Source organism: Pipra filicauda, unplaced genomic scaffold, assembly GCF_003945595.2.
Source record: "Pipra filicauda isolate LSUMZ 115617 unplaced genomic scaffold, ASM394559v2 scaffold217_size2002032_pilon, whole genome shotgun sequence".
Taxonomy (NCBI): Eukaryota; Metazoa; Chordata; class Aves; order Passeriformes; family Pipridae; genus Pipra; species Pipra filicauda.
The window spans coordinates 132,151-153,223 of record NW_024104329.1 but is presented as its reverse complement, the minus strand read 5'-3'; the positions used below and the strand labels follow the sequence as shown (position 1 = coordinate 153,223).

The window sequence follows — 21,073 nt, the reverse complement described above, 5'->3', positions numbered from 1 at the left end:
TTAGAAGACGTTGTTTCAAGGAGGAGTATTATAGTAAACTTCTCTTTATTATTTACAAAAAAAATAGAAGCATTGAGCAGCACTATTTGTCCAAAAGGTGAATAAATAAGCAAACAAACAAACAACTCCTTTTTGGAGCACTTTATGAAACTTCTACTTTTTCGTAATGCTGTCCTGTGAGATGCAGAAGCCCACTTGCTTGCAACTCCTGTGTGTTTAGATGAGGTTTGATAGTGCAAAGCATCTTTCAGAGTTTGATCCTCAGCTGTATATGTGTTTAGAGTTGTATAATTACAAGTACTATTAATATCACTGCTTCATATATGGTAATTGCAGTGGAGAAAGGGGCGAGAGAGGAGTAACTTTGGATTGATACTTTATTGCTTTATAGCTGATGTCTTTGCTCTGAACATTTAAATAAGAAAATAGTGGTAGTATTTGTTACTAGCTGATAAAAGGATTTTATGTACATGCTGTTTTTTTCACATCATAAAGATACCTTGGGACTGCTACAATTGCAGCTTTGTTGTGGCAACACTGTAATTCTTCCACTAAAATGTCCATGAGTCAGCATTAAGGCAGCATGAGAACTTGCCCCAATACTCAAACCTCCCCCAAAAACCTTCCTAAGAAGAAAAATAGTTGAGGATGCAGAACTTGCAGTAGTCATAGACAGTAGGCAAAACCTTTTTTTTAGATTGAATAAAGCAATTTTGTTGCTAGGTCTTATGGATACATCTAATATTACATTGTGCATGTTTAATTTCCTGCTTCTAACAGCAAGAAAGATTGGTACTTTTTTCTGACCTTGTAGTGCTGTCAACCCCATCTGCTGATTGATGGATACCATATTTCAGTCTCCTCCTGTAGCACTGAGAAGAACATCAATCCTCTGGGAATTCAGTGGGTAGAAGGAAAACTGCTATTCTTTCCTATACTTTGGAGCCTAAGCAGATGTGTACTAACCATTGGACTGTGAACCTACCACTTTTTCAGAAATGTTATTTTTTTGTTGTTGTTAAAAAAAATAGCACACTGTGGTGCTGGAACTTCATTCCGTGGGACAGTAGATGTGAGTCTGAAGAAAGGACTCACTGACTGGTACATCTCAAGGTCATGTAGTCAAATCCCAAATACTGCTTTTTTATTTTTTTAGGCACATCCATTGTAGCTGTCCAGTTGTTAAGTGTGATTTGCTTTTAAAACATTAAAATCAAGAACAAATAGGAAAACAACGAATGCGGAATTAAGGTTGCATATCTTAAAAGAACTGGGAAAGCTACTCATATCTGCCTTGAATTAAAAGTGATAAAAGTTAGAAGCTTTTGCTACTTTGTTCTTTGTTCATATTTAATGTCATCAGAGATCACTAAACCAAAAAAAGCCTTGATCTGGACTCCCCACTTACTAAGAAGCAGTTGGAAAGGCTGCTGAATGCAGCAGTTATTCCTTACAGTAGGACTGTGTTCTCTCTCCTGTCGCTCTTGAAAAATGGAAGCTTACTGGGGTCCTGCTGACCTGGTCTCCCTCATAAAGCTTCTCATGGCCATGCACAGTCTCCAAAATAGCAATTTGACTAATGGCTCCAGTGCTTTGAGCAAATGTCTGCTTGCCCCATCAAGGCAAAGACACTCCAGTTGTGCAGATTCGACTCTCCTTTGGCTCTTCAAACAACCTTTTGCCAACTAATGTAAAAAGCCTTTACTGGTGCCAACTCGCCGGCAGTTTATAATTCAGAAGTTCTAGTGATTGAACCTCTGCAAATATTTTTCTTGTAATATATTTATTGATTCCTTTTCCCTAAGGGTGAGCTAAACAACATTTTATCTCTTTGCTCCGTGGCAAAGGAAAGTTTATTTCGCCTCTCCAAAAGTTACTGCAAATGTCCTAAGGGTGACATGTAATGTACTGACTGCAACAGAAAAACAAGAACTATGTTGTCACATGTAGACAGGAGGAAAGGTAGGAGGGCGAGAATGATTTATTCCATTATTTCTGAATTCTACCTGTTTCATCTTTCCAAATAATATAATGCTGTAAACCAGAAGTCCTAATGGAATAAAACAGTAAGTGCTGTAGCCGGAGGCATGTAAGAATATCAATTAAACATACACTTGAAAACATCCATTGGGAAAGTAAGATTTAGTAGCTGTCATTGCAGCATGTTAACCTCCTTTACCCCTCCTTGCCCTCACCTCTTTTCCAGACTTCTCTTCCAAGCTCCAGCTCCTCACTCCATGAACTATATTAGAATGGCAGTTCTCCAAAAAGACCCTCAAGGACTTGCTGTTTGTGGCCTAATTCTGCATCACTCTAGAAATTAGCTAGCCCATACTTCAGTTGGTGCAGTTCACTACCACCACCTTGACTTCAGTGAATGGGAACAGACTCAAATCCTTTAAATTGTTTTACTACCAGCAGATAAGGCAGTGACTGTGTGACCGCTCCTCATGGGGTGGATGCCCGGTGGGGAGGACACTGTGGAGCTCAGAGCTCAGTGTGCATCATACCATTCTGCATGTCTCTGATGTAAGGATGTGTTCCTGAACAGACAGATGGTATCACCCACCAGGGGATTATCAGGTCCTTCCCTGTCGAAGTGAAAATCTACATTCAGCACTTTCTGAGAAGAGGAAGGAGACATTACAGCCAAACTCCTGAAGGACTAGCCAGCTGCTGCCTTGCCATTTTTGACCCTAACCTTGACGTAACTCTTCATGAAACAAATAGTGAAAAATTGCATCATTTCTCCCCGGTGAAACCTTAGAATATGTAGGATGTGGGCAAAGGAGTCAGAACCATTACTATTCCTAGATATCCATCCAGTCAGATGAGCAGATGGAAAAGCACAAACCGTTCTCAGAGAGAGTAGGAGATATGGACCAATGCCTATAGCTCAATTTCTCTGCCAAATACCAGTGTGAAATCAGCAAGAGTAGGGATCCCAGTAGACAAAACCACCAAATAATGCTCAGTATAGTATCTAATAGAGGAAAAAGACTTACAATATAATTATATAAAGCTTGTAATCTGAAAAATCTTCCTTGCTTCTTGAAAAACAAGAGAAAGTCTTAATCTGATGGCTGTAGAGTTTTGACAGGTGCCCAGTTTCTAGAATCCGTAGTCAGGACACTCTTGTGACCAGAAAGACTTGACAAATCCTGTAATGCACCAGACTGTACATCTTACATGTTTGTGAATTGTAAATGAGAGTAAGAACAGTGCTGTTGCTTGTATGTAGTGTTATTAGCTGTGTAAAGAGGTGGCAGGTTGAATGTGAGATGACAGACTAAAGATATGAGCTGGGGTGACAGACATATTTAAGCAACCTCGGTGTTTGCAGTTACTGAAGTCAGAAGTCTTTGCTAGGCTGGTTATGTTTTGAGATGCTTATTAGGAGAACAGAAAAGGGTGAAGAACCAAGTGTGTGATAACGAGCTATACTGTTAACAAGCTGTGCTATACAAGATGTAATGAAAGAACAGAAGTAAGGAGAGGAGATAAAAGATGCAGAATAAGCAGAGGTTTGACATGAAGCCATGCATTAGCTATTGCCAGACATCAGGTATGTGACAGATAGACAGGCAGTAGTTCTTGCATGGCTTGAATAAGATATAATTGAGGAACAATAATCAATCTGGGCGACTAAAGATACAGCTAGAGGAAAAAAATAGAAGGCAATTATGATCATAACTCAAGCCTCTGCTGCCTTACAAGCACTGACCACTGACTTTACAAGGTTCTCCAATGAGTCTGAAGTGCCTGAGGAGGTTTGAAGTTCTTGTCGGATGAATCGTGCAAATGCTAAAAGTTGTAATCAGGAGCTTCAGTGTGCCAACCATGAGCATTGCCTAAGTGCAATCAATTAGCAGGGCAAGGAGAACATGCAGTGTGAGAAGCAAGTGGAAAGAACTCACCAAGCGTTGTGAAATAGCTTTCACCACAGCATTATTTTCTAGACATGGTATATTCCAAAACACTGTCCGCTTCCTCATACCAGATTGGAGCATCTGAGTCTGTATGTGGCAGGTCTTCCCATGTGAATCAAACAGAAAGGCAAGGCAATGTTAGAAAGGGATCATGTTAGATCATGTAATGTGGCTCTTAGTGAGACCGTTGACAGAACTGTGGAACTGTTTCCTGGAAAGTAGGGTAAAAAAAATCTATCAACCATTTTTCTGAAAACTTCACGCTAACTAAAAGAAACACAAACCCTAACTTGGGCAGATGATGTTAAAGGTGTTCCACTTTGCCTGTATAGAGCTGACATACTGATAATTCTCCATTACAAACGCTTGACCATAGGGTTGAAAAAAATTTCAGTAAACTTGTTTACCAACGAACAAGTAAGCAAAAGCAGTCAGGATATTTACATGTCAACCTGACATAAACTGATCATAACATGACATAACTTGATCATGACCTGCAGGTGTCTGAAATGAGCATTGCCAAAGCTACACCAGAAACTATATTTTGGAGTAGGGAAGGTCTGGGACATTTCCTTGAAGCAATGAGATATGCTGGCTAGCACTGAGCATCATAGCCTGGAAAACTGACCTCTAAATGAGTAGCTTTTATGTTTCAACTCTGTAATTATTTTTTAAGAATCATTTAAAAATACTTGGCAAGAGTTAAAGCTTAATAATTTCTCTTGCAGCATTCTATCAAATCAAAGCCTTTTCCAGGCTGTTTTTTAAAAAATATTAGTTTGTTTACTCAATATTTATGGTTGTTTTACAAGCTTTGAAGTGGGGAACGGGGGAAATGTTAATTGGTAGTGAGGAAGGTTACCTAGTGATTATGTTGTAGAGGATGTCCTCTGCTGTGACTCCTTAAATCAGTCATTCATAATGTATACCTGTGCTCCTGAGAGCAGCAGTGCCCCACCGTGAGACTGTGTTTTCCCTCTCCGTGACAGACAGGAATACGAAGTCTCATAGCTCCCATTAGAGCTGTACTTTATTTTTCAGCCTGATGTTTGAAGGAGCTGCACCTTTTCATCTTGGAAGAGAGGCTGGTCAGCACTCATAGGAGAGCAAGACCGAAGTGTTTTTTTTAAGTCCAGATAAGCCCAGCACACAGCTTCTTTATTCATACAAGGGATCTAGATTATTTCACAGAATTACCATTAGAGTTAAGTTCTTCTAGTCACATAGACAATGTCCAAGTGGAATAATTTATACCTCCCTCTTCCTTCCTTTGTACATATCATGTGAGGTAAAGCTACCCCGAGACCAGAGTTCATAGGATTCTTTCTTTCATTACTTGTGCTTCTGAAAAAGATTACACACAACACAGGATTCCAGAAAGGTGTTTGAACTGACTTTTCATTTCCTTAGTGGTCATGCTTTTGCTTCTTGGATCTATGGTTATGGAGAGGGAAATACAGTATGTACTTAGTTCTCAGGCTGCACTGGATGGTAGGAAGTAGGTAAGATCTGTGCCAGTGGATGGGATGTGTGCTCCTTGGTCTCCAGCAGATCCATTTTGTGATTTCCCCCCTCCCACTTTTTCCTCTTATTCACAAAATCCGAGACCTTCAAAGAAATTCAAATAATCTGTCATCCATGGAAAGCAGTGCGATTCAGCTGGCTAAAATACCTCATTCCTCATCTATGAAAGAGCAAGTAAATACTATTTCATGTTTGTTATGAGCATAATTACACTAAAGGCTGTAAGACACTCTATTACCCTAGCAATTGCAGAGAGGAGTCCATATTTATTAGAACAGTGTAAGATCAGTATCGTACTCTCTTTTACTGTTTCAGCCAACTGTTCCCTCAGTTCATAAGGTACTGGAACAAAGGACTGTCACAGGAGAGTTAATGGATCATTGACCTGCTATGTGGTGACTTTCTACATTATTAAAAACATAATGTTTCCTGTATTTTGTGGGCTTTCCTGGTTGGGTGCAGAATGCAGGTGACCTTTTGGGAAACGCGCTTTTCTGTGTATATTGAAGACATTTTTAGAAACAACCTAACAGATTCTTATGCTCTCTTTTGCTTCTGCAGACAGTGCCTATCTGCTTTATGTAGTGTCTGTCGTGTTCCTTTTGTTTCATTTTGTTGTTTTGTTTTTTCAAATAGCACATTTACCACTGAGTTTTTGCTCACCCAACTGGAGTTATTAAAGAGCCCACTGACTCATTTAATGAAAGAAAAGATTTTAGACCTAGTTTTCTGGGCAGAATTCCAGGTTGGGAAATCACTTTTTTTCTCTCTGTCTTAAGCAGTTTTGTGCTATTGCCCCATTTTAGTAAAGAGCTATCACATTTTGCTATAAAAGACACTACATTTTGATACTCACCTTTTGGAAAGTGCTTTGGGATTTGCTCAGATAGTTCCTGTATAAATATATGTTTTATCTCTTAAGTGGTTTGCTTCACTGCTTCTCCTTCCAATTAGAAAATTTGTCCTGTTTCCAGGAAGAGGTGCCAGGTATGACTTCAGGCTTACACATCCTACTGGATGTGAGATCTTTGTTCACTCACTAAGAATATATTTATGTAGGTTTAAATATTGCCGTGTCTGTGCTCTGGGATTATAGATATTTCTGTTAATGAGTTGCCAGTGGGCAGCCAAACAGTATTCAGTATGAATTTTCTTGTTGTGTTTGCATGTTAAGAATCATTGCTTTGTCTGTGGATTGTGAGCAATTTGGTGCAAGGGTTCAGTATTCAAAATCTAATCAGGTTGTGGAATTTTTTGCTTAGGTTCTTAAATCACCTTATTCATTCTAGGTTTTATCTTGCCTAACTAAACATCTTATTGGAACTCCAGTTTAAGGTACTTGTGTGGCTCCCATGAATAAAGAGAAATGGGAAGAATACACACTACCAGGAGAACTTATAGGACCCTCTAACAGTAAAGGGAAACTAACTCAGGAAAAAATGGCAATATTTTCTTTCACCCTCACATTTGTCTTATATCTTTTGGTTATAGGAGGCTGGGGTATTACTTCAAGAAATACTGGGTAAGGTATTTTTAAACAGCAGTGAGATTTTTTTATGGGATTGTGTTCCTTTAAAAAACATTTATTTCCCTTCACTTCCCCCCTTTAGATTTCTGCAAATAAAATCATTACTATACTCTTTCAAGTGGCTGAACACAAAAGGATGAGGAACATGGACAGGCAGAAATCAATTTCTTTCATTTGTGTGAATGTAAAGGCCGTAGGTCCATTTAGGTGTACAGTTGAAGACATGTTTCTTTTGCAAATAAACTCTGTGCAACTTGATGTCATCCTGTTTTCCCACTTTGCCTGTAATTGTTTTGAATTAAAGGGTGGTTGCACCCCTGAAGAGTGGGAGAAAGCAACCTGCAGGTAGGGATATCCAGAGGATGGGTCTGTGTTGTATCCCATAACAGGAGTGGATGATGAGAGAATAGCATTCTGTTGTAGCAGTTCTATTTACTGGTTTCTGTGCTGCACGTCCGCAGATGTCTGAAATGCCTAAATCTTAATAGTTCAAGGCTTTCCTTTCTGCTTCCTGTCTCCCTAATCCAGTCTGATCTTTTAGCTGGGGCAAAGACAACAACGCTCCTGTATTAAACTTATTTTAGAAGGAGCATTTAGCAGTTGCTGTCCCCTCTAAACTCATTAATTCAGGTGAATAGCAAGCAGAGGGAGAAGGTGGCTTTGCCTGTGTTGCCATACTGCAGTCTTTCTGTGCTGTGGAGCTTTGAATGAGGAAACAAGGGAAAGAGGCAGCTGTGTTAGCCTGTTGTCACTGCCATCACTAATAGAACACGATGATTTCCATCTTTTCCCATCTGCCTATGGGGGAGAGGCGCTGATAAGGCCTTGGGATTGGTTACAATCTCCTGAAATCACAAAGCAGATGGATATTGAGCAGATAAGCGTTAATCTGTCCTGGGAGAGGATTAATCGGGTGAAAGATGGCAATCTATGTGTGTGTGTGCGTGCGGGTGGTGTGGGAGGGGGCGGGGGTGAGAGTGGTGGGCAGCTGGTGCTGCTGTCATCTCTTTTGGTCCTGCTTTTGTCTTGTTTGTGTGCCATGATGGCAAATAAGGTTCTGTTTCCTACACAAGCTTTATTCCTCTAATTTTCACTGAACTTTGACTTCAAAAGCTGGGGAGAATGTCTTAAGTTTTTAAACAAGCTAAGTCTTTTTTTGATTGTCCATTTTTCCTCTGTACTTTTAGCCAACCTACTGTTTCTTTGTTCTTTTCCCCAGAACACATTCAATGATTACGTGACATTTGATTTAAATTATTTTTCTGACGTCTACAGTATTTTATCTGAGACTCTCTAAACGTTTTACAGGCATTAGTTAATTAATCCTCACAACATCTCAGAGAGGTTAGGTGAGCATTAAAGACCTGTATTTTTTTTTTTTATTTGCTTGTTTTGCCCCAGAGCATTTGAATACCTGTAGCACCTGTTGCCTGAATTTTGAGTTATGGTACTAAGTGCTTCTGAAATTCAGGCCTTATATCCGTTATTGGTGGGTATGCTGTAACACAGGGAAGTGGGATCAAAAGTAGAGAGAAAAGTGTATCAGTGCCAAAGATGGGAATAAACATGTGAATCCAACCTTTTCCTCTTCCTCCTTTTTTCACCACACAACACAGTGCTTTTCTGACACAGAGCACTGAATGCTAGTTTCTGGTTTCTCTCTGAATACAGCTGTTTCCTTTTTTTTGCCTCCTAGTTGTGGTTCACATGGTTCCATCTTCATATCTCTCTCTGTCTCTCTCCTAATTTTCTTTCCAGTGTAGAAGAATATGCAGTGATGCCAGTGTCCTCTTACAGCTATCTTCTGATGTGCCTGTTCTTTTCATTGGATTAGTTGCCTGTATCTATGAAAGATCTTGCAGCCTTATATAAAACTGGAAGATTATAAAACTACTGGGGTTATGTGGAGTGCATAAAGGCAAATTCTGTCCTGCTGTTCTGCCTTGGGGTTAGCTCTTAGTGTCTACACTTACTTTACCAGTGAGTGGTTGAACAGCATGACGTATTTGATGTATGAGAGGTATAATTGCATGCCACAGCCAGATTTTCAGAGGGACCCTAACTCAGTGTCTTATTTTTCTGTGCTCAGAACATTTATTTCCATATGGAAATGAGCTTGATCACAAATGCATATAAAAAGAGCCTTTTGTAGATTTAAAACTCAACTACTGTCTATTTCTATAGCAGTAGTATGATAAATGAACACTAACTTTGGTAAATTGTGTAGGCATTTAGGTGCTTATTACATTCATCAGGTCTGCACAGTAAAAATCCCTGAGGAACCGGAACCAGGTATCTCTGTAAACAGTTTGCTTTGGGTGAACTGGAGCTGACCAAACAGTGTGCAGTATCTTTGATCAGTCTTGGGTTTTCCTCCTTTCTCCCTTGATGACAAATATTCAAAACAGTTTTTTCAAAGCGCAGTGCATAGATTTTACTGTCATAAGCCTGGGAATGATGGCTGTTGTTACTAGCTGTGTGGTTAGGTGAGTGCTGAGGTCTCATTTAGTATTAATCACCAATATCTAGAGGAGTATGTGTGGAAGTTTTCATTTTGCCACATTTTTATAATAAACCTGTTGCTGTGGCTAGGACAGGTGTGTTAGTGATTTTTGTTCCATCTTACTGGAGAACTTGTCAAAGGCTTCAGAATAGAGTCAGACAATCATGAACCAAAAATAACATGCAGTTTTTATTTGTATTTCTTTTTACGGTTACATTATCAGAAATTGATAAGGAGGAGTTTCCTTCTTGTAAATGAAAACTAGATATCTTCTAAATTACGTAGCGTGTAGTCTCGGCAACAGTTTGCAGGCCTGTTATGCAGGAGATTGGATGAGGTAATTAGAATGGTTCCTTCTGACCTCAAATAGCAAGAGGTCAGGGGTCTACAGTTTGGAGATACTGTTTTGAATCACCTGATGGCCTTTTTTCCCCCATATTGGGATGAGGAATGCATTTTTTTCGTGTTTACTCTTCCTATAATTTGTAATTCTTGACTGAGTTTCTTAAAGTTGTTTTCTCCACCTTTTGTCGTGCTTTGAACGTCCTGACGTTGTTTTACAAGCTTCCTGTGGTCAGACAGTTTGCCTGAGTTTGACACGTGGGGTATAAAAAGAAAACCTTTTGAGACATCAAGTTATTAAAAGACAAGGGGACACACTGAGAAAATAAATTGCCAGCAGCATGAACTGAAATAGAAATACTTGTTAACTTGCTGTCAGACACAGATTTTTTTCTTTCCTTAGAAAAATTACAGACGCTTTAATTTTTCTTTCATACCTGTCATTTTTTATGATGATTTTCTTCACTTTCCTTACCATTTTGTTCTTCATCCTTTCAGTCACCTTTAGGAGGAGCTTTCTCCATCTTATTGTAATAATTCCTTGGTTTGGAGTGCTTAAATTATTGTTTTGTACAAGCCTATGTTTCTGACAGGTAAGAGGACAGAAAAAGATTGGATTCTAGTAACAAAGATTAGATATATAATGTTCATCAAAGATCCATCTCATAAAGAGCTGGATCTAGGGCTGCACTGGTCAAAGAAGAGCATTCTGTTGATTCCTGTGGCTTAGGATGAAATGCTATTATTGTTCTACTAATATTCCTTTTAAATAATTCTCCACCCTTTTTTCATAGCCAATGTGAGGGCTCTCTTCTTTTAGCAAGGCAAGACTTGGCACAGTCTGTTCCACACAAACTGTAATGGATTTTGCTTTTATAATTTGTTCAAAAAGTTTGACAGACAAAATTTCTGTTCTAGGTGAAAATGCATGTGTATATTCAGTGGTCTGAAATAAAACTTTCTTCATATAGCTTTAATGGCACTCATGACAGAGTCAAAGCAAGAAGAAATAGAATCAAAATTTAAAATTTACATTTGCTTGGAGCCCCCCCTTCATTTTTCCAGAGAGATTCAACTCTGAATGCTTTAGTTTAATCACTTCAGTCTGCTGCAGAGCAGCTGACTGGTGGAAATCGAGGTACCAGCCATACTGCCTTTCGTGATGTTGCAGTTCCTTTCCCATAGTGGAATTTGCTCTTAAATATCAGGCAGGTGAAAATGAGCTCTGTAGAGGAAAGTGTTATATTTGGTTATGTTGTATAGATTTAGTCTGGAATCTTGGTTCTGTAATCTGCGGTGTCTTAGACAATAGGAAGAAGGCTGCTTAATTAGATGGCTTTACATGGCTTTATAAAAGTAGACAGAGTTATGAATTATGTCAGTACTTCCCATTGTATTTTGAGGGGGTATATGTAGTGTACAAAAGTACATCAAGGCACCCTGCCCATCAAGGCACCGTGGATATGGCATTAAAACTTTCAGTGTACAAATAAATGTTCCAATTCATCTCATTTAGAGAAAATTGGAGCCTTTTTGGCAGTGCTGGGATCAGTCAAGAATCTGAAATATAGATTCTCTCCCTACTTGCATGAAATGTTTTAATTACTTAACTTAGAGAGATGATCACACTGGGAAATACTTAATGTGATGTGCCAAATCCTTAGCAAATACAAATTGACATAGCTCCATTGAATTCTCCAACCAAGGATTAGAGTTGATTGAAAAATAGGAAATACCAATGAAAAAATCATCCATCTGAAAATACCTACTTTAGGTTAGTTCCATTTGTTCCTAAAGTTTTATTTTGTTTTTGTTTATGTTTCTGTTTTACTTTTGATATTTTTTCTTATGCTCTGTGTCAGACTTGTCACTTTTTCTTTTCTTCTTCAGGTTTGCTTTTCTATTTTTGCTGATATAAAAGAGAATATGAAGGAACACAGAATATCTGTGACCAGAAAGATGAGAAGAACTCAACCTGGAATTTTCTGTTCCATGAAAATGTCAGATTCCTTTCGTTCCAGTTTTTTTTCAGTATGAATTCATTTTTTCTTGCAAACTGGCAATCAGATCGGTTGAGTGAGGATGTTGCTGCAGTATCTTAAATGAGTACCTTTATAATTTTCACTGCTTTATGCTAATTTTTCGGGCCTTTCAGGTGGTGATATGCCAGTTCACACTTCAGTCCTGTTCTGTGTTATCAGGGTGGTCTCATGAAGAGCAGAACAGGAAGCCACTGTTTAGGAATACACCCAGTGCCAGTAGCTGGGTGTGCAGTGCAGTGTGAACTGCAGGCTGTGCCCTGGGTGGGGGGAAATGGAGGGAGCCCCAGGAAAGGAGCTGTGAGCTGGCGCTGACCCTTTGCATCACAAAGGGCACTGGACCTGTGGCACTGGCCAGGTGAGTGGGCACTCAGGGACAACAGGAGCTGATGACTCGGCAGGAAGACCCCAGACTATGGTGGGGGAACAGACTGTGAGGGCATAAAAGCCCAGGGATTCTTTTGTTCAGAGTCTCTCCCTGGAGGCACCAGCTCGAGCTGTTTCTGTTATTGCACCATGATTAAAGTGCTTTAAGGGTCCAGACGTCTGGGACTCTGCTATGGGAAATTCACGCCTAAGTGGGGTAGGGAAAACGTGTCTGATTGTGTGAATGTGGGGTGTGCAGGGAGTCAAGTGGGGCACCCACTGAGTTGCTGTAGCTGCCTGATAAGAAGGGGCTTCAGTCCCAGCAGTGAAAGTCTGGGGTGGTGGGATTGTGACTGCCAGAGTGGCTTCTGGGTGGTCAGACAGGAACGTTTCCTTAATATTTGAAACATGGCCACTCTTAGGCTTAGGAGCCATCTTTTTCCCCCAGAAGAGTGCAAAATCCTAACTTAATGAGATTTTACTTGCAGCAAGATACTTCCAGCCTGCTTTCTCCCTTCATTTCTTAAAGTAATTGTTTCTGGTTTTCTGCCTTCTCACTGTTAGAAATGTCATGTTGTTCAGTTATCAGCATGCTCATTTGGAGAAGTTTATTAAAGGTGACATAGACTTTCTGACATACTAGTGGCAGAAAAGTAAAATGAATTTCATGGCTCGTTTGGTAAAATGCTCCTTTTTAAACTGGTAGATTTAATGTGACTGTTATCTGTTTAAGAAAATTTTTGCCCAAAAGAGACAGAGTGTTTTGCGTTTTTTGTGGTTTTTTCCCACAGTGGAGTGGGAAAGATGGTTCAACTGCATAACGTTGCGTGAAATGATTTCAAGTAAATGGAAATTTTTGTGTGTCACTAGAACCACACTGCACTTTGATTTGTATTTTGCGTAGTTGAACAGCATTCAGGGGCGTGGTCCATCTTTAGTTTCACTGTCATACCTTAAACAGTTGGAAATGACAGACCTTTTCTACATATGTGACTTCTGCTTTGTCCCTGTTCTCCATTTCCCATGTGGAGCTGCAGTGAGAGATCCAGGTACATACTGAAATGCGTTATTTAAGGGTGCTCTCTGTCAATGCTTTCTAGGATGCTCATCTCAGTCAAGCAGGAAATCTAGTTGACTGTAGCCAGCTTTTCTTTCAAAACAGAAATTCTCATTCAGAAGTTGGTCCAAATCCGTTATTGCTTTACACAAGTGAAAATTGAGCCTTAGAGCCTCAATTTATTTGCTTGAGGGCACCTACTCAAAAATATTGTTGCAAGGCAGATGAGGGAGGCTTGAATACATAATGGGAAGAAGAAAAAGAAAAAAGAATTGGAGATATCTTTTTTAAAAATGCATTCTTGTTTGAGGTCAGCCTGTTTTCCAGTATTTTGCCCTAAATCCTGTTGTAGTGAATGAATTTCACACTTGTAGGTGCAGGAAGGTTTGCTGTTGCTTGGTACAATTCCACGTGACACTTCCATAATATTTCTCAAGCAGACGTTTCTAATCTTTATCAGAAACTACTTTACAAAGTAATGTTAAGCAATGGTTGTTAAATTCCCATTAGCTCTATCCAGAGTTTTTGGAGAAAGGAAGAACTAGGATAAATACCACAAGAGACATTTTTAAAGATAGTTTGAATTTCCCATGCTAACATTAGGCTGCCATGCTTGAGAGAAACTCAAATGAACAAAACCCAGTTAAGATTCCAGCTTTATATTTTATCAGAATCCAAGTCTGTAATCTGAATAGTGATGTCTGTTGTACAGAATGCTGCTACTCTATGCAAGCCTTAGATTTCAGGTCCCTTTGCTTGAAGTACTATCCAGGTATTTACCGTCTGTTCTTAAAAGGGAGTCGGTTTTGGTGGAAACTCAGAAAAGATGTTCTTTACAGCAGATCCTGCCCCAAGGCAGTGATTAGGGAGGAAGTAGTGATTGGCAAGGAGATAGAGGAGAAGAATTCTGTTGCTCTTAAGCTGTAGAGAGCAGCCTGTTTTCACTGGATTGCAAAGCAGCGTGGCTTTAAAGGAGTAGTGCACGAGGCTGGCGTATGTGCGCGTCTGAACTCTTCAGTTGAGACTCCTTCCTCTGAAGACAGAGCACAATGAACTGTGGGGAGCAGGAATTCATACCTCCAGAGTTGTCTGGAGCTACCATGGCTGACTCAGTAGCTGCTGTTCTGGACTGCCCTGTTCCCAGCTGCCACACAAGCAGAGGAGTGATAGTTAGTTCAGGGACAATTTGGAACGTGTTTGCACGTTTTGGGGAATAAATGGCTACTAAATAGCAAAACACTTTGATATTTTTCTGACAGTATTTTATAGTTCAGTGTGAATTTTTTCTTTTGATCTTTTATTAGATTTGATGCAGTCCCAAATGTATTGGATCACAGACCCCTGTTATCAGGACTGGGAGAATGGTCCATGATGGTTTGAAAGATGCCTTTCAGTCCATGAAATGACAGGTTGAAACCTCTTGTTTTTGCACTGGCAAATATTCAGGGTTTGTAAAAATACAAGTAATAATGGAGGAGGGAAAGAACAGGTTGCAAAAACTTACTATGAGTGTTTTGGAAATTTGTTTCCTTTAAATAAATGCTAAAAGATAAATTAAAGCAAATACTTTGCTTCCACATTTTGTATTTTGAAGTCAGTTACTTTTTTGTGTGTATCCAGACTTGGAAAGTGATAAATAATAATGGTTTTCTATAACTAATGGCCACAGTTTTAGACTTTTCTTTTAGGCTGAGATGAAGGGAGACGTAGTGATAGAACAAAGAAGTACAGATGAAAATAAACAAAAAAAGTTGCGAATTTCTAATCTCCATTGTTTTGGATGAGGAATGGTGAGAACATTATGTTTTATATACAGAATGTGAATCATACCTTAACACCCATTCTGCTGCACAAAAAAGGAGATTAAAAATTTAATCTCTTTCCTTACTGTCCTAAGGAAAGCACTTTCTTATTGCTGGTTTTGGTCTTTGTGTTATGTGCTGGCAGTTAAAAGACAAAAGAAGGGCAAAAGAAAATGTATTAAAATATGTTGAGCTGAAGTAATAATAACTTCCTGGACCTTCCCATCTTGGGAGACCAGAGATGTTTTGAGGAACTACTGTGGGGCCTGATCTAAGCCATATGTAATAACATATTTCTAAGACATGATGGAGACTGTGTGTGCAAGATCCCTGTCATTGCTCTGCCCAAGCAGTGATGCACGAATGGAGGTGTTTGTATAGGCAGCCTTCTGCATTTATAATTGACTGGTTTGGTTGAAAAGTTAGTATTTCTTTTAGAAATTATCGTTTCTAATGTGCATAATTCCAAGGGAATATATGCTGCACATCAGTACTGCTTTATCAGCTCTTTCTTCCTTCAAGTCACACTACTTTTTCTTTTACTGCAACTGTTTACTGTTTTTTTAAGAAAAAGGGCCAGCAAAGCTAATTTCCTTGAGAGTGAAGTCAGCTCAAGTGGAACCAAGCTGAAGGGAAGTGCTCATCTGTGTTACAGTCAGATTGTATTATAGATGTAGAAAAAGCTGAATGTCAGGGTTTATCATGGGGTTCAAATAGTTTTTCTTTGTTTATTCCTGTCTGTAAGACAAAGTACTTTAAATATTGTTTTGCTTTTGGTGGGATGATGATCTGAGGAAAATACAGGTGCAAAAGATTGGTGACTTGCTAAAGTCACCTAGATCCATAACAGCAGAATCACAAGAGGAATAAAGATCCCATGAGACCCAATCTGTGCTTCATATAATTTATTTTCATTGCTCAGAGTAGACTCTACCTGAAATAGCAACTAGAGGAGGAAATGCACTCTCATTTAGTCTTAGTTTGTAGTCTGACATGTAGCATACCACATCTAGCAATGGCTGCCATTATTTACTGTTTGATCCTTTATTGGTATATATGTGATCTTTCAAAATATTTCAGGATGGTAATAGATTTGGACTTGATCCTCATTTCATCTTCATCAAAACAAATCTGAAGAATTCCAGCTTGCATCTTGCCTTTCCCAAAAGACACTTTCTGGAATTTGGAGAGATATTTGCAGAAGAAGAAGCTGCGAGGAATGCAAAACATGCTCGTAGCAGTTGTTGGGTGTGCAGACACTGCATACCCAGTGCATTGTTTCTGGAAAAGTCATTTGGCAATTTCAGTAGTCTTTGCCATAACAAAAGTGACAATAATTAGTAGTGTCCATGGTGTCTGATTGACTCTGAATCATTGAATCATTAGATTTTACACTCACTACCCTGTGTGATGGGAAGCGGTTATCTACATTACACAAAGAAGAAGCTAAAAGGTGTAATAAATTAAGCAACTTGTTCAAAGTCACACAGAGAATCATTAACTGAAGAGGGCTTGAACTCAGGTGTCCTGAATCCTACACCCCGTGTCTCATTTACTAAGCCATCCTTCATAGCCGTTCTTTGTCTCCTGTCGTGGAGGAGTTTGCCTTGGGGGCTTATGAGTGCCAGCCTTTCTGTAACAAAGCTGTTCAAATGAAAAGACTATTTTGTCTTAGGTGAATCTGCACTTTTGGTAATTAACTTTTCGCTTTGGACACATGAAATATTTTTGAATTAGAGTGATACATATGTGCAGGGGGAGTATGAGAGGAATGCATGAACACATGTAAACCCATAGGAAATGAGTAAGTGCTCCACACCTTGCTGAGAGTAATTTAAATTAACATTGCCCTCACTGTAATTCATCTCATTGTTCCAATGAAGCAGAGTAGCATGGGGTCAGATTAATAATTTAAACTGTTTTACCCCTCAGCCTTCTTCCTCTTCAAAAGAAGGGTTAGAATTTAGCGTAACACCATTGTTTTAGCTTTTGAAGACTTTAATTGGTGTTTCAAAGAGTACGACCTCATTCACTCACAGAGCATTTTTCATTCTTTTTCTCTTCTCTTTGTAAGTTGCATAGAGTTTAGGTTTGCTTATTTTTCAGAATTTTTTACTCCCCCAAAATATTTGTAAATAGTTTGGTGTATAAAGGAATTAGAAAAATTCCATGCTGTCATCTCCCTCATTATCCATTAGGGTCCAAAGCCATTTGAAATATCTTAGAGCACTCCTTTAGTTTTTTGCAGAACTTCTCAACACTTAAAGAAGCAGTGATTAGAGTCACATAATCTTGTCTTTGATTCAGCCCTTTCTGGCAGCCCCATTTCACTCCTGCTTGTCACCTTTCTGTGGTTTCATAGCAGTATCTGAATGGGACCTTTGTTGTTTGCCCTATTCCAAGCATCTCTTCAGCAGAAAAAAAAAAAAGTTTAGATAATTCCATACAATATTGTGATAAAAATAAAATATATTTAAATCACTTAATGTAATGGCCAAATAAAGCTTGGACAAAGACCCACAAGTTTGAAAACCCAGAACCGAATTCAGTTATGTGAGTTACTTTTTATCGAATCCAGGCATGTCATCACTGGACTTACATCATTAACTGTCTTACACTTTAATGTTGAATTAATTTTATAGGGTAGAACATCCTTATAGTATCCTGGAATCTAGTATCATATGAAAATTCAGTGATGCTAGTGGATGTCTGTTTTCTGATGTTTGCAAAGTAAAGCAACACTTTACACACTCTGACCACTACAGTCCTCCTCCACAACTCTAACCCTAGTCTTCAATTTGTAGGAAAAAAATTCTGATGCCTAAAAACTGGGGTTAAAAAGTGTAAAGTATTTTACACTAGTCCTCAGCTCATTGGAAAAACTTAACAACAACAACATACAGGTTTTGGGGAAATTTTCATCTGTTTGCATCCTGGTATCATAACCTATTCCTAGGTTTAGTTGTCAGTATAAACTAGGTACCAGGCAGTGCTCCAGTATTCAAAACGTGATATACAAATTATGTCTTTGTACCTTCCGAATTGAAAGAATAATTCCAGTTTTTTTATCCTGCTGTACTGAACCTTAATAGTAGGTGTGAGTATAAGCTAGAAAACAGTGTAATTATTGAAAATTAATGATCAAAAGTAAAAAATATCTTTTGACACCTGTCTTAATCTTTCTTCTGAGAACCTGAGTTCTCTGAGTTTGGTAACAATCCACACTATACAGTACCCATTTCCAAACCTTAATTGTAAACTTTTGAGCATAAATTTTAATTGCTGTAGCTGACCCGAATTTGTTATTAAAATCTGCTGATGTCAGTTCTCCACTTAATATTTTGCATCATGCAAAGGCAAAAAATTACTTCAGCTTTATAGTTCTTCCTTTCCAGATTCCCAGTGCCAACCCTAAGGTTTAGTTTGACATCAGTAGTTGTTGCTACCTGAAAATTAGTAACAAGGCTTTCATAGCCAAAATACCCACTTTGAATTTCTCTGCTATCTCTTGGATAATCTAGCAGTAATGCCATGTGAGCAGCCCCAATCATCTGGAATCTTAACCCCCAGCAGCTACTGAAATCTACCTATGCTGGTACTTGGTTTTCTGCACAACACTGGAACAATGTGTCAGTTGAATCTTGGTGTTTTCCCTGCTGTCCTAAGCACTAAGAGTTTGCAGTTCTGCCAGTTTTCAGCTGACAAAACTGATTGATTTGTACCATACCTTGCTGGATTAGGAAGCAGTTTACTGTGGTGTATATGAAATGGAATTTTTTTTTTTTTTAAAGAATATTTATGCAAGTTACTGGATCAGTAAGTGGTAGTCACTGTAACCTAATAAATACTATTCTTGGTTTTGCTCTAAAGGAAATAATTTAAATAACAAAAACCTCATTAGTACATGTATATTACTTACACAGGTAGGGTTAGTAATGAACCCCCGGGAAGCAGCCTTGAATTCCTTTCCAATACTTGGATATAAAACGTGAGGAAAGCTGGAGTTAATAATGCTATCTCTGTTCTTCCTTTGCTGACCAGCTCAGTTCTTGCATGCTTTCTCTCCCTGATTCATTGATATCTCATTGTCTCACAATTCCCTCCCCCTTCAGCATTTTTTCCTTGGCTTTCATCAGATACCACGGTCATCTCTATTTTACTCACTTCTTTCTGTCCTTACTCTTATCTTTTCTCTGCTTAAACCACCCCACCAACTCCATCCCTGTCCTTCCAAAGAGCTGGATCTAGGAATACAAGATGTGATTCTGTGAACTCTTCCAGTTGATGCTTCTGGCAGAGATTCAAACTCGTGAAGAAGGGAATGCCTTTTCTTAGGGCTTAGGGAGAGAGCTACTGGGTGCAAGGACTCAGGAATGAGCAAAGGAGAGCTCCCTGCCCAGTGTGGAGAGGCTGGAGAGGTATAAGTTTAGGATAGAGGTGAGCTGAAATCAAACTTACAGTCTGTTCTGGGCACCAAGTGGGCTCTTGGCAGTGTTGATTATGTATAAGAAAAGGTATCCTACTTTCACTATCAGCTAGTGTGAACTCCTTACTTTTGAAGTCCTTTGAACTGTACGGGAGTCCTCCCTTTGTTGGCAGTGGTGCTTGGATGACATCTATGGCAGGATGGCTTTTGGATTCTGGTGATGTAATGTGTAGAATTTTGTGGTGCTTTTTGAGAGAGCAGGCAGCCTCAGATTTTAAAATTTGTGTATTCTGTGAGGTTGATTGAGGTCAGCAGTGGCTTAGGATATCTGTCATTAAAGAAAACTGCTTTGGGAGTGAGGTCACTGATTCAGAATGCAGCACTTTACGCAGATTCAGTGTGACAATCCAACACAGGAGCCACAGTACTTTAAAAATGACAGGTCGAGGCGAGGCTCTGTCTGTTCATGGGCATCGAAAGGTCCTGCAACTTTGCTGTTGAGTTACTAACTTGAATATCCAAAAAGAGACTGTTATACCTTGTCAGACACCCTCCCTCAGAGTTTCCGGCATGTAGGAGCCTTTGATCTCAGTTTTTAAATGACAGTGTTGTGTTGTGGCAGGTTAAATAACTGCCGTGCTTCATCCCAGTGATGGAAATGCTTTGTTGTCTAGGGAATTGTGTGCATAGTGGCTGATAAACTAGTATGTTAATCCTGTTAAAGCTTGTGTGAATCCACTAATTTTGACAGTGTTGCATTGTGACATGGTAAACAGGATTGTATGGGTGATGCAGGTCCGTAGCTTTGAGTGAACTTTGTCATATCTTCAAAAAGTTGTTTTCTATTATTAGTTAAGGAATTGTTTTCCTAGGAATTGTAGTATAATTGTTTGTCACCTTAGCTTGCAGATAGTGGGTCCCATCATATTTTCTGCAAAACCAGCTAGAATTGAAAACCAAAGCACGGAGTCTTAACTGGAGTCAAGAACAGAATCAGTTTTGCTAGCAACTCAACAGGGGAGCTTACAGCATCCTCAATAATAGCAACAACAGTAATTCTTTACACTTACATTCTCATTTTTATCTGCAGTTTTTTTGGAGAGTTTTATAAAGATAATACATTCTCCTTGTCACAAATGGAAGAGTAGAAAGCTTAAACCCCAGAGGTAAGAGTGACTAAACTAGAGAGACCTTGGGGGAAAAGGTATTATTTAGAAAATTCCCTTATGTCACTTTGTGTTTTCCCCACCCCATAAAATATGCTGTTAGTTTTCTCCAGTCTAATTATGCAGTCTCTCCACACCTAGGTCTGTGTCACAGCTGGTCTAAGCTGGTGTAATTTCTCTGAAGTTGGTGATTTTGCCTCTACCACTTATCTCTTACCTCTGTTTTTCAGTTAGCTTTCCTCAAGGTAATTTCCACTTCATTTGTATGTTTATTTTGGCACCATTTTTGTGCTTCCTGTCTGCTAGTGCTGTTTGAATAGCTTGAAAGGATGAATTTTGTTTAGATTTAGGAATCCCTTCAATATTTGTTTTAGAGGAAAGGAACCTGTGG

The 21,073-nt window shown here is 39.0% G+C and overlaps 1 protein-coding gene and 1 long non-coding RNA gene across 2 annotated transcripts in view; one reads left to right on the top strand and one right to left on the bottom strand.

The window, feature by feature from the left end:
• Positions 1-21,073, top strand: part of LOC120323234 (serine/threonine-protein kinase BRSK2-like) — a gene marked incomplete at its 3' end in the record, with an annotated part of 220,329 nt that overhangs the window by 73,075 nt on the left and 126,181 nt on the right. The window lies entirely within an intron of this gene.
• On the bottom strand, positions 9,718-12,084 carry LOC120323236. Its single transcript, XR_005563526.1, has 3 exons — positions 11,937-12,084; positions 9,900-10,071; positions 9,718-9,797 (listed from the first exon to the last, which is right to left on the bottom strand). It is a non-coding gene; the product is annotated as an uncharacterized LOC120323236 (long non-coding RNA).